Source organism: Trematomus bernacchii, unplaced genomic scaffold (assembly GCF_902827165.1).
Source record: "Trematomus bernacchii unplaced genomic scaffold, fTreBer1.1, whole genome shotgun sequence".
Lineage (NCBI taxonomy): Eukaryota > Metazoa > Chordata > Actinopteri > Perciformes > Nototheniidae > Trematomus > Trematomus bernacchii.
The window spans coordinates 3,629,278-3,642,557 of NW_022987313.1; positions in this window are offsets into that span (position 1 = coordinate 3,629,278).

Consider the following 13,280-nt stretch of genomic DNA (forward strand, 5'->3'; position numbering starts at 1 on the left):
TGGTGTGAATATTTGTGTTTATCTCACTGGTAGATAAACTCCAGGTGTTGTGATCCAGATGGTGTCACTCGACTTCTCTGAAATTCCTCTGTTACCATCGAGTTCAAGTTAGTGTCTACAGGTGTCAGGTTGGTGAATCACAAGAGATTTGTTCTGCCAAGGCCGGGGCTTAAGTTCTGAAGAACATTGTTTTTCCATGCAGTTGTCAATTTTAAGAATGTGTGCTAATATGCTTTTATGTCTTCTTTAAGAGACAACTACAATCTGTGTTTGTTTAAATAATGCCCCATATTATACCTACATTCTTTCTATAATTGTAATTATATATAATCACCTTTAGTGTCTTCCAAAATATGGAGATTCACTTTCTTTAAAGGCTTTTTTTTAATACTCTAAGCCAGAAATCTCCATATCAGTAACACACTTAACTTTCCAATTTCATTAATATCAATATTCTGAAGGAGGGGTTTAAAAGTCATTCATAGTCTGATTTATAAAACGTTTTATTTATAAAACATGCTGAATTGATTTTTGTTATGGCTGTTGACAGTATTGTCTGATTTGTGAAGTGATGCAAAGCAAAGTCCAATATCCCCTCTGTAAAAACCTTTGACTCTAATATGTCAACATGAATTTTGAACCTGGCTCTGACAGTGTTCAGATTTCAGTTCTGGGAAATATATGAAAATCAGCCCATGTTTCAAGAGAAAGTTTCATCTGAGTATCTAATAATTTCAGGAAGCTTGTAAAACAAAAAAATAATTGCCTCTGTATAAATGATCAACTGGAAATATTTTAGTTGGTTGAAATGTTTACCTGGGTTGCGGTCGAATAGTCCATTTAGCTTAGGAACCTTCCTAACAGAGTGAAATAACCCGGAAGTACCTCAGTGGCAGCCATGATAAGTGCCGTTCGAATTCTCTAAATGATAGGAAAGGAGGTTTCAAACTTCCTTTATAACCTCCTTTAGTTTAGGAACCACTGGACCTCCCTAACTGAAAGGAGAGGAGAAAATGCTGCCCCACAATGCCTTGCGGCCACAGCATTTGCCGTCAAACAACAGTCGGTCGTTCACGGAAACAACCGATTATGACCGAGAAATGATATCATGAAAGTTAGGGTGCTTATTAAGCATTTTAAAACGTAAGTGGTAAGTTGCCAAAGTGCTTTGTTTTGAACGTTCATCAGTATTATAATCAAAAAGAGAAATATGAACGTTAGTTTTTACTGAAATGATCAAATAAAGTCAACATTTCACAGTCTTTACTAAGCTGTGTGGGGTTTGTTAAACTTTTAAAAGATGTTTGAATGGTGATATACACAGTGATAGATGTTAAGGATTAACGTTTATAATAAATACATTTGTATTTATTTTAAGATCTTTTCATAGTTCATACAATCATACGTATTGGGATCATTTGTATTAATGTGGACCGGAGGGAGAGGGTGACGAGCATAAGTTTCACTTTCCTTTTGTATTTCAATTCCAACTTTGGTCATGAAGAATATGTTTCTCTGTTGTCCACGTTCATAAAGCATAAAGCATAAAACAGCATCAGAGCACGGTGCAGAGTCTCTAGATGAGTTTACAGTAGTCCGTCGTTCTTATTATACATCAATGTAGTCCACTGTATAGAAAACTGTAGTTTCTCCACAGCAGCAGATGCACATTCATGACGTCCGCTGGCGCATCATAAATACGTCGGATAGTGAAAGTGCAGTCGGATTCTCAAAGCACCGCAGTCTCTTCTCCTAAATCCTTTTGAATTCTCCTATCCATTATCCATTAACCCCGTGACGTTTCACACAGAGGTCAAGGAATAGACGATAGGGATAGACGATAGGAGCTGATTTTTGGACTATTCGACCGCAACCCAGGATTAACCCACAGTGTCTCTACCTAATTCTGTCAATCAATCAAACCCATTTATAGAACACTTGACATACGCAGAAAGGAAACATTCAAGTGCTTGATAAAATAAAAAACAATGCCACCCAATACAATACAAGTGTTGCCTCTGCAGCCAAAGCCTGTTGTCCAAAAACAACATATAAACAACACATAAATAAGCCACAACACAACTATTGCCAAAACTACAAAACTAAGATCCAAGTAGTTAATTATTCTTTAAATGCCAATCACATGTTGGCATTACTGTTCACCAACTGTTTACTACTCATTATTCAGTTTACTGCTCCCTTGGATTGGAAGTGACATCTGTGAGAACACAAACAAATAACACAGAAAAAACTGACATTTTTAATCACATGACATCTTCTTCAGAGTTGGACTAAACTTAAATGAGCTTGAGGTCATACGCTGAGTTTAAGGAACATGTCAGCTCCACCCTTGCAGTGTATATGAGTTTTATGGTATTCAACATAATGCAAAACATAATTATACAATATGTCGTGACATCATCGTCCGCAGGCGTGGGATTTTCAGCTTTGGGGACCAAACAAAGTCATTAATGCGTTCTGAAGGGCAAATCTTCGTGGAGGTAGCCTCGCTGCAGGTCTAACCACCACTGCCGGAAAACTCAACGAGTTACTGTAAAAAGCTTCAAGTTTAATATGTGACTGTTGCCACACACACATGAGGTTAGCACAGCTCCTAGGGTGGCTCGGAGGGCTTTGCTGAATGTCATAAAACAGGCAGCCAAATAAACAGCTCTGAACCAATGTGCAAACAAACAAACAGATTCCTATTAAGAATGGAATTAAGGAAACTAGCTAAGTGAATGCAGCCTCTGCGGAGGAGAAAAGCATGCAGCCGGCCTGCCTGAGCCCTGAGAGTGTGTCTCTGTGCATCTGACAGTGTTTATGGACTGGCTCTAAGTGGAAGTCATTATGGGACGTTTGAGTACACTTGTGCTGATAGCAATGGTACTGGGTCCACCCAAGGCTCCAAACGTAGGTGGTCCGGGCCACGGAGGAAGATGAGCGACAGAGGGAAGGGAGGGGTAGACACAGAGAGAGAGAGAGTGAGAGAGAGGGAGAGAAAGACACAGAAACAGAGAGAGGCGAAAGAGAGAGAACCAAAAAAGTCTGGCCTCCACCCTTCCTCTACGATTTGCCTCTGCTGCAGATGTGGTCGTAAGAAAGGGAGGGAAAAAATCTCCATAAAGTTATAATTATCTACATGAATGCAGACCAAATTCTGGAAAACTGCAAATACACACAAACACATGCAGGTTACACACTAGCTGCACACCGTTTTTGCAAATAATGGCTGTCCCTTGTGTAGACATTGAGCAATTTATATCAAGTCTTTCCATAAAACCAGTCTGGGATGATGCTAATAATAACAGAACCAGGGAACCTGCAACCGCTCAGACCCCACGTTGCCTTGGGGCAGAAGTCCATCTGAAGTTCTTCCGCGTTATGAGAAAAAGCTGCTAGTTTGACGTTGCAGGGTGGAGGCAGACAGTGTGCAGCACACTGCTCTGATGCAGGCAGCAACCATTTCATGAGCGGTTACAATCTGTTTACTATTGCATGCCTACAACTGGTTTGTATCAGCTAAGTTTACTTAACAGTATATTTCACCTCAGGAAATTTGGAGAGATAACCAAATAAACCTTTCAAGGCAGGAATGTTCCCTGGAGCTGCCAGGTTCAAAGTGAGGCCCTCGACGGCCCCTGAGCAGAGCACGGTGGGTGCCTGCACTCAGGGTGGACATGTTTTACTGAGGTCTCAATGGTCACTGAGACATGGCGGTGTAATGGGGAACAGGAAGTACATTTAGCATTGAAAGATGTGCATTAGGGTGTTGGGATGGAGGGTGCTTTGACTTTGTTGGGCGGTGGTGGAGGTGGAAGGGGGGGAGGGGGGAAACATCAGCCAGCAGCAGCTTTGACACTTCGCCCAGAAGAGCAAACTGAGAATTCAACCATCGTCTCTCAGATGTTCCACTTCCTCTTGTAAATTGCAGGAATTCTTTCATGTTACAAGTGCTTTTGTTTTATGGCCACAGCCCTGGAGTGGCTCTGCAGAGCCCCACAGCTCGCAAAAACTCTACCCGGAAGACCAGTATGTGTGTGTGTATGTGAATTGATTAAGGGCGTAAAGGGAGAAAGAGAGGGAGTGTGTGGGCATATCACTTCCTCACTAGCCACTCCATTCATCACTTTGTTGTCCCAGCTGCAGCGTTAAACCGCAGTGTGGTGCATCCCTTTTGAAAAGTCAACATGATAAGAATTCCTTGATTGAAGTGGCACAGCCCACACTTCCTTGGCACATGGGCAACTTCCTCCTAAGTGTGGTGTGCGTGGTGGACTGTGACAGGACTCTGAGGCTGGCTCGGTCACTCCTCGAACACATCACCTCCTGCCCGATCGTACCAATGATAGTGTGCCCTGGCACCCAGACTGTGACGTCATACGATGACACACAGGAAAGGGTGAACCCGCTCGGGTCTTGGCAAAGGTTCGTCTGGGTCCCCCAAACATCTAATTAAGTTAGCGTATACATGCGTCAACGTGACGACAGTCCTGAACCACCAGAACGGGCGAAGCTGACACCAGCTGCCCACTCAAAAAGAATATAAAGATAGAGACATTCTGGTTTTTCTCTCTGACATGCGTTTCAGTATAACTCATTAAAAAAGGTCAGAACCACCTGTGAATTTGAAGTGTTAAAATGATGAATAGCAATTAAAACCATAGCACAAGAACCCTCTCTTACATAAAACAATAAAGATCTGCAGCACTCTTCTACATTTGGGATTTCCTTAACTTGATGACCTTGGCAATTTTGTGTTTTGGCATCTTTTCCCGATAAAATCCCACAGACAGCTCAGGCCAGACAACGGCCAGATGGCGTATCTATTTGCTCCTCTTTAACTCCAGTCTGTATACCAGATAGACCGATGCAGGCAGGCAGAAAGAGGAACTTTGGCGCAGCACCATAAAAAGGCCTTGCAGTGAATAGCTGAGCTAGCTCTCTGAATTTAATATACTTGGGTTCAGAGAAAAAGGGGGCTTGATTGAGGTCCATGCTGACAGGTGGTGCTGTGTCAAAGGTGCTGTCAGGGCACGCTGACGTATGGTCCTCTCTTCTTCTTTTCTTTTTTCTGTTGACTGTGCTGTCTGTACCTCCCATCTTGCTCTCTTGTTTCTTCTTCTGTGTGCCTCAGCGGGGGGGACATTCAAAAACGTCCTAAAAGTCTGCTTTATATTAATGACTTCAAATAAGCCATTAATAAAACGTGTAAGGTACGTGGGTTTGTGTTGGGCAGTGCAAATTACTCTTGATGTTTATTTGTCCTCATATTTGTAAGTGTATAAGACAGTTGTGTTGTGTGTGTCTTCCTGGCAGTGCATGTGCAAGAAGCTTGGTGCTGGAATCCGTCCACTGCCAACTATCCAAACACAATAAATCTAAACAGGTGTTTCAATATGTCGACTGTTGTAACATGAAGGCCAGATGCTTGCCAGGCAATTCTTTTCCTCTCCTGCTGCTAAATCAAATCACAGAAGACCAGGATAAAATCAAGATGTCAAATGCGATGCCTGAAATGGCAGCCACCTGCTCTGATTGCCTCACAAGTTTAAACTACAGAGCCAAAATGCCGAAAAACAACTGATAAATCAACAGACTACCCTTTGAACTAAGTAGTTACAACAAAACCTGATAGTTTGCTGCCTTTCTGCGAAGCCTTGACTCTCTGGAAATCTCCTGACCGCCTCCTCACCAAACTCACCGAGCAATGAAATCTGTTTGTATTTTTGTGGTTGAATGATGCACAGCGATGACTCATATGCTTCTTTTCAGACCCAAACAGTAACACTATTTTCACTGAGGACAGAGAGCTATAGATAAAGGACACGGATACGCTGAAAACGTTTGTCTGGTGGGATGGTCATGGTTGTGATCTGTGACCCCACAGCTGTGCTGTTTGAAAGAATTCTGTTAGTGCTTGGTATATAATAATGGCAGATTTATTCTTGAGTTTGAAACAAGTGTGCAGTAGTGTGTAACCAAGGGGCCTCCAGTAAATTCACACTGTCTGAAAACAGAACTTTCCACCTTATGCCTCCTCATTGCTAATGTACAATGATCACCACGGATATTATGGTCCTAAATCTTTGAGGAAATACAAAAAATGTTACCCAGTTCATAGATTTCCTGTGTAGACTCAAAAGTCAGTTTTTATTCTACACCTAAGAAAGTAGTTTTGTTGCATTGCTGTAATGTTGAAAACCACATGTTTAAAACTGCAACCATAACCCAGGAGAAAATACTTTTAAACGTAATTTAAAATCCAGTTAAGTCGTATGGGAACGTCATTTTGTAGGAGGCAGGTTTGGTTTGGCAGTGGTGCTGAGTTCTGGACATGCTCCTGGTAATGGTCTGCATGGGAATTGCTCTTTAAGACCACAAGTACCTGCTCCCACAGGATTTTCTGCCACAGCCACCTGCTGCATTCCACAGTTTGTGTACCAGGCCCACCAATCAGCCCACAGTTTGAACTCTTACGGTTACATTTCAGCAATTATTTTCAGTCCTGTATCCAATCTCCTATATATTATTCTTCCCTGTGATGAGGTCATGATGGGCTATGGTTGAGAAAGTGTTGCCACACAGCTATTTGGTGCAAATGTGGCGAGTTATGGCAGATCAACCAGCCTGCACCATGATCAGTCATATTGGACTCGCACTTGACTTTTAAGAAACATATTAAGAAAGTATCCAATACCATTAAATTCAACTTGCAACATTTTAAACAAATTAGACCTTTCTTAACTGTCAATGCTGCAAAGTCATACCTCCACTGTATGATTCTATCCCACATTGAATAAACCTTAAACCGATAGAACAGCTGTACAAGAGAGCTATCAAGGTTTTTGACAGAAAGCCAAATTCATACCACCACTGTACCATCCTTGAAAAACACAATTTCTTGAGTTTTACCATTTTAAGTCTTTTAAAAGTATGTGTTTTTTTTTATAAATGTTTACATGGACTGGCCCCCCCTCCCTTAGGGGACGCTGGACGCTGCACTAGGCCAGAAACCAGAGGAGACTGTGAAGTCCACCGTAGACGGACCACTTTTGGACAAAATGTACTCTCCATTAAAGGCAGCGCTTTCTGGAATAGCCTCCCAACTGAGATATGGGATTGTCCCACTTTGAACAGTTTTAAAAGTCAACTCAAAGAATGGTTGAGAAACAAATGTGCTAGCTGCTAGCTGCTATATTGTACTGCCATGTGGTAAATACTTGTATATGCTGCTCATGCTCTTTCTACATATCATGTATTTATTTTTGCTATGTATATAAATGTCATGTTCTTAAATGTTGTATGTGAGGGATGGAAATTAGCTCAAAGCTCAAATCCGGCATATTTACATTTGAAGCATTATTTGTTTAAAGTGTTCATCAATGTGCATTGTCCCTTTTCAAATAAACGATTAAATGAAATGATAATCACACATTACAGCGTGTCTGCCCACTGCGCAGATCTTTACCGATTGTCTCGTTGAGCACTGTTATTTGAGACGAGTTAGGACAAGACTCTCTGTTAAAACGCACTTTGACGTATTCACCAGGTATCATTCAACAAATCCTTCAATGTTTACTATTGTTTGTACCCATTTTGCTTTTCTTTTCAGTTTGACTGTCTTTGTAAGGTCTGGAGTGAATCATGTCCTTTTGATGCCTACCACACAGAACTAGTGTAAGCGCTAAGTTGATGTGAAAACTTGTAGATGCAGTCAAAACTTCAGCTGTGGCAAACATTGCAGCACCGATTCAGCCTCTGGGTGGGCATAAGCGTCAACATTTTGACAGTCCTGAAGCCACCATCCTCGGTTCACTCCAAATGAAACCCAACAGATCCGACTGTACTCCATCAACTAAGTGTATTCTTTTTAATTACATTCCTCTTGTATTTTATTTAATCTTGGTACACATTTTGTCTTGAAATGACTGCAGCTGCATTATCTGCTTATAGATTAAGATTACATTAAATGTATTGTGTTATTCTATCTTGGTTGACACCAATGTGATAACAAAATGTGCCTGAAAATGTAAACCCACACTTTCAAAATATTGATTAAATGTTTTACGTATACAGATACAAAAATGTATCTTCATTTGTGTTTTCAAGTTAAGTCTTTCAATAATAATAATTTCCGAGGATTGTACCAGGAACTCAAACACTGATCTTGCAGATAAAGATGGAAAATTCATTAGAGCAGTGAATAACGGGTCAACTGGAGGTTGGGAGGTCAACAATATTCGTTCTACTGTGGTTTTAATTAGACCTCAGGTCACCCTAGCTTTTCTTTTGTTTAATTATTTAAGCCTGCATATAAATATGGAAACTTTATCAGGGCAGTGAATACATAATGTCCAAGGCCAACTAGAGGCAGGGAGGGTACAAATATTGAACCTACTCTATCTTTTGGATCAGCAGCCGTTATCAGTTTTGAGAACTTAACAATGTTTTGTCATTTTTATCGGGCAGGGTGCAAAAAATAGTTTGCTTGGTGATCAAATATACAGTGAAGAACTATTTAGAAGTTAATGAGTGTTGTCAAACTATATTATTCTTCCCTGTGATGAGGTCATGATGGGCTATGGTTGAGAAAGTGTTGCCACACAGCTATTTGGTGCAAATGTGGCGAGTTATGGCAGATCAACCAGCCTGCACCATGATCGCAAATGACAGCGTGTCTGCCCATGCACTGCGCAGATCTTTACCGATTGTCTCGTTGAGCACTGTTATTTGAGACGAGTTAGGACAAGACTCTCTGTTAAAACGCACTTTGACGTGTTCACCAGGTATCATTCAACAAATCCTTCAATGTTTACTATTGTTTGTACCCATTTTGCTTTTCTTTTCAGTTTGACTGTCTTTGTAAGGTCTGGAGTGAATCATGTCCTTTTGATGACTACCACACAGAACTAGTGTAAGCTAGGGCTGTGCGATTATGGCAAAAATCATAATCACGATTATTTGGGTCAATAATTGATATCACGATTATTAAATACGATTATTCATTGACTTTGAAAAAATCCATTTATTGAACTTTAAAACAAATACAAATAATAATTTGAACAGTATCTTTTTAACTGTTGATTACCCTGAACGTATAATTCAACTGAAAAACCAATACAAAAATAAATAAAATAAATGATACATTTAAATAAATAATATCAAAATAATAAATACCAATAAACAAGATCAACAAATATTTTGGAGCGCACAAGCTACTAAACATATATAAATATGATAAATACAAATAAATGAGACCAAAATTAATTAGATCAAATATGTTGCAGTGCACTGTCACAACCTAGCAAAGCAAAATAATTGTTTTTTTCGATTATGTTGTTTTCGTAATTGTGGCAGGCCAAAATCGTGATTGCGATTAAAATACGATTAATTGCACAGCCCTAGTGTAAGCGCTAAGTTGATGTGAAAACTTGTAGATGCTGTCAAAACTTCAGCTGTGGCAAACATTGCGGCACTGATTCAGCCTCGGCATGGCCTCATTGTCATTTTGCCCCAACAACAACATAGTATCCATCCATCCATTCATCCATCCAGTTACATTGTGTTCTGCTCTTTAGCTCTCCTCACTTTTTGCTTTTGTCAGCTTTTAACTTCTCATAAATTCCATAATTTTGCTATTATTTTCCCAGCAGTCACCTGCATTTTAAACTGAACTGAGCCACATAAAACGTCTTTTATCTTGCTTTGAGTACCTGCAGCTGGACAATTTCGCCAAACTAACATTTAATTACTTCCTATTAAATCTGTAAAAAGTTGTACTTCAGTCCCTTATGACCAACAGGTAGGGTAAAGTGATATTTGGAAGTTAGTTGTATTTATTATCTGACACAGGTATGGTGATTTGACTCCCTTTTCCCCAGCCTCTCGTTGCCTCTTTCTTCCCATCATCCCAGATTTGATAGCAGCCTGTGCTTGTAAGTCTTACAGTACCCAGCCCATAATGCACTCCAGACGGCCTGACTTCCTAATGACTGGTTGTGCTCCAAGCCTTTCCGGGCACGACTGTGGCCGCGAGCCTCACACAAACACACATAGAAACAGAGACATACACACAAACACACAAACCATGTGTTGAGAAGTCAAACAGAGAGCAACAAAATTGTCCCTATGTTTTATACCTGGCGCTTTTAAAGTATACTCACCATACCACAGCCGGAACATCTATCTTTCTGCTGCCCCTTCCCTTATGTATCATTAAAACATCTCTGATGGCAGGTACGTGGCAACAAGCACTAGAAAGGCTAACATGTGGCAGAGCTCGTGTGAACCCTGGGCAACATGTACAATGTGTACGTCTTCTCGCCAACGTAAGGAGAGTTGAATGCGAGTGTTTTGGAAACTCCATTGCTGTATCCAATAGAGCGCACAATCCTGGTCTTCATTAGGGTGCTATTCTTTTCCTTTTCATCAGATTCTTGCACGACACCAGAACCATAACAAAGAATTGTTTCTCTTCCTCAGCACGCGTCAGTTAAATATTCCAACTCCTTTCTAGTAGTCCTCATCTTTCCAGATATAGCTCATTGTGATATCTTCTCCTGAAGGTCCGCAGGGCCCATGTGCACCACCTCAGCAGGGGCCTATTTCCAAGGCAACAGGTCTGTTTGTTTGGTATGACTCTTCCCTTCCTTTTTAATGACTGTCTGAAGTGTTTAATTGTATGTTTTTTAATGCTTTTTCCACCTTTTGGAGTCTTTGGCTTAGGGCTGTAGCAACACAGGAGCGAAAAAAGGACAACGTTGAGATTACTGTAGAGGGCAATCTTGAAAAGTCTTGTTGTGTTGATAAAAGTCGTATTTCGAGACGGATACACAAAGAGCAATGCAATCCAATCCTTTTAAGCAACAATCAAACAACAATCAAACATGTAGGTCCTTGAGATAGAGCCTTCATTTCTTAGGAATATTTCCAAATAGTACAATGAATGTTGCCTGATTTGTTTGCTTGTCTATCACCTGCTCTTTTTCTGGTTTTAGTACTCTGTGAACAAGCTTTTTCCACAGATGAAGAGGTAATCATATCTGAAGTATATGATCAGTATTCACTTACCCAGCCAGGCTGTCCCCCAGGGCTCAGGGCTGCAGGCCTCAACTGCTCGGCCCACATGTTAATGATCTCACTCTTGAATGCCCCAAAGTCCACAGCTAAACGTATACAGTTGTGTATGTTCATGCCAAGAGCAACAAACAGCCTCTTGACAATAACTCGAAAAGGAGGGATTGTCAAAGTTTATTCAAGCTTAGACTTAATTCTGGGGGAAAGGACTGGCTTATTTTCTCCCTACACTGGCTTGGATGTGCAAATACACAAAGATACACCAGTGGCTGAAACAATGCTCCTCCGTTATTCGCAAATCCACCCAGGGTTTGAATACGCCAGGCTGCATATGAGGCGATAATAATAGCTCTACCATTACATGTTGATGAATCTCTTCTTATGGTGACATTTTCTTTCTGACACTAATGCTGTTATTCTTCTCTCTACTTTCCACTCGCCTCCGCCCTCCTTCATCTCCAGGTGGCTCAGCACCCAGCAAGGGCCCCGCTCTTTCACTGAAATGAACAATGTTGCTTTTGGCTGCAGTCAAAACCTCTAATTGTAAGCCAGGTCTCCTATCTTTGTCAGGATATGCAGCTGATGCTGGGTGGCCTCTCCACACAAACATACATCAATGTGTTCTCACCTGAGGAAGCACGTTCTTGTACGGCCTCCAGAGTAACATGAAGACCCACACAGACACACACACACACACACACACTGGTTGTGCTGTTGCATCCTGCCACCAGAGGGTGCAGACAATGTGCCCCCATCACCCCTGGCTTCAGCTCGAGATTCCTTTAGGGACCAAAGAATAAGCCTCCGGATGTTGGATCGGCAAAATGAGCCAGCCACACTACAATGAGCTGTGATAGCCTACACACACATACTGTGCAGTTTCCACTCATACACAGTCACATGTTTCAAGATCTCTGCTTGAAGATGCGCTGCAAGATACGAGCCTTCCAAACAAGCTCTGTCAGTCGTTTTTTTTTTCTCACGGTCCGTCTCTTTTGCTATCTTACTCGCATACACACAAATAACACTCGAACACATTTTCACTGGAGATTTGGGTGGGCATAAGCGTCAACATTTTGACAGTCCTGAAGCCACCATCCTCGGTTCACTCCAAATGAAACCCAACAGATCCGACTGTACTCCATCAACTAAGTGTATTCTTTTTAATTACATTCCTCTTGTATTTTTATTTAATCTTGGTACACGGCATATTTACATTTGAAGCATTATTTGTTTAAAGTTTTCATCAATGTGCATTGTCCCTTTTCAAATAAACGATTAAATGAAATGAAAATCACACATTACAGCGTGTCTGCCCACTGCGCAGATCTTTACCGATTGTCTCGTTGAGCACTGTTATTTGAGACGAGTTAGGACAAGACTCTCTGTTAAAACGCACTTTGACGTATTCACCAGGTATCATTCAACAAATCCTTCAATGTTTACTATTGTTTGTACCCATTTTGCTTTTCTTTTCAGTTTGACTGTCTTTGTAAGGTCAGGAGTGAATCATGTCCTTTTGATGCCTACCACACAGAACTAGTGTAAGCGCTAAGTTGATGTGAAAACTTGTAGATGCAGTCAAAACTTCAGCTGTGGCAAACATTGCGGCACCGATTCAGCCTCTGGGTGGGCATAAGCGTCAACATTTTGACAGTCCTGAAGCCACCATCCTCGGTTCACTCCAAATGAAACCCAACAGATCCGACTGTACTCCATCAACTAAGTGTATTCTTTTTAATTACATTCCTCTTGTATTTTATTTAATCTTGGTACACATTTTGTCTTGAAATGACTGCAGCTGCATTATCTGCTTATAGATTAAGATTACATTAAATGTATTGTGTTATTCTATCTTGGTTGACACCAATGTGATAACAAAATGTGCCTGAAAATGTAAACCCACACTTTCAAAATATTGATTAAATGTTTTACGTATACAGATACAAAAATGTATCTTCATTTGTGTTTTCAAGTTAAGTCTTTCAATAATAATAATTTCCGAGGATTGTACCAGGAACTCAAACACTGATCTTGCAGATAAAGATGGAAAATTCATTAGAGCAGTGAATAACGGGTCAACTGGAGGTTGGGAGGTCAACAATATTCGATCTACTGTGTGTTTAATTAGACCTCAGGTCACCCTAGCTTTTCTTCTGTTTAATTATTTAAGCCTGCATATAAATATGGAAACTTTATCA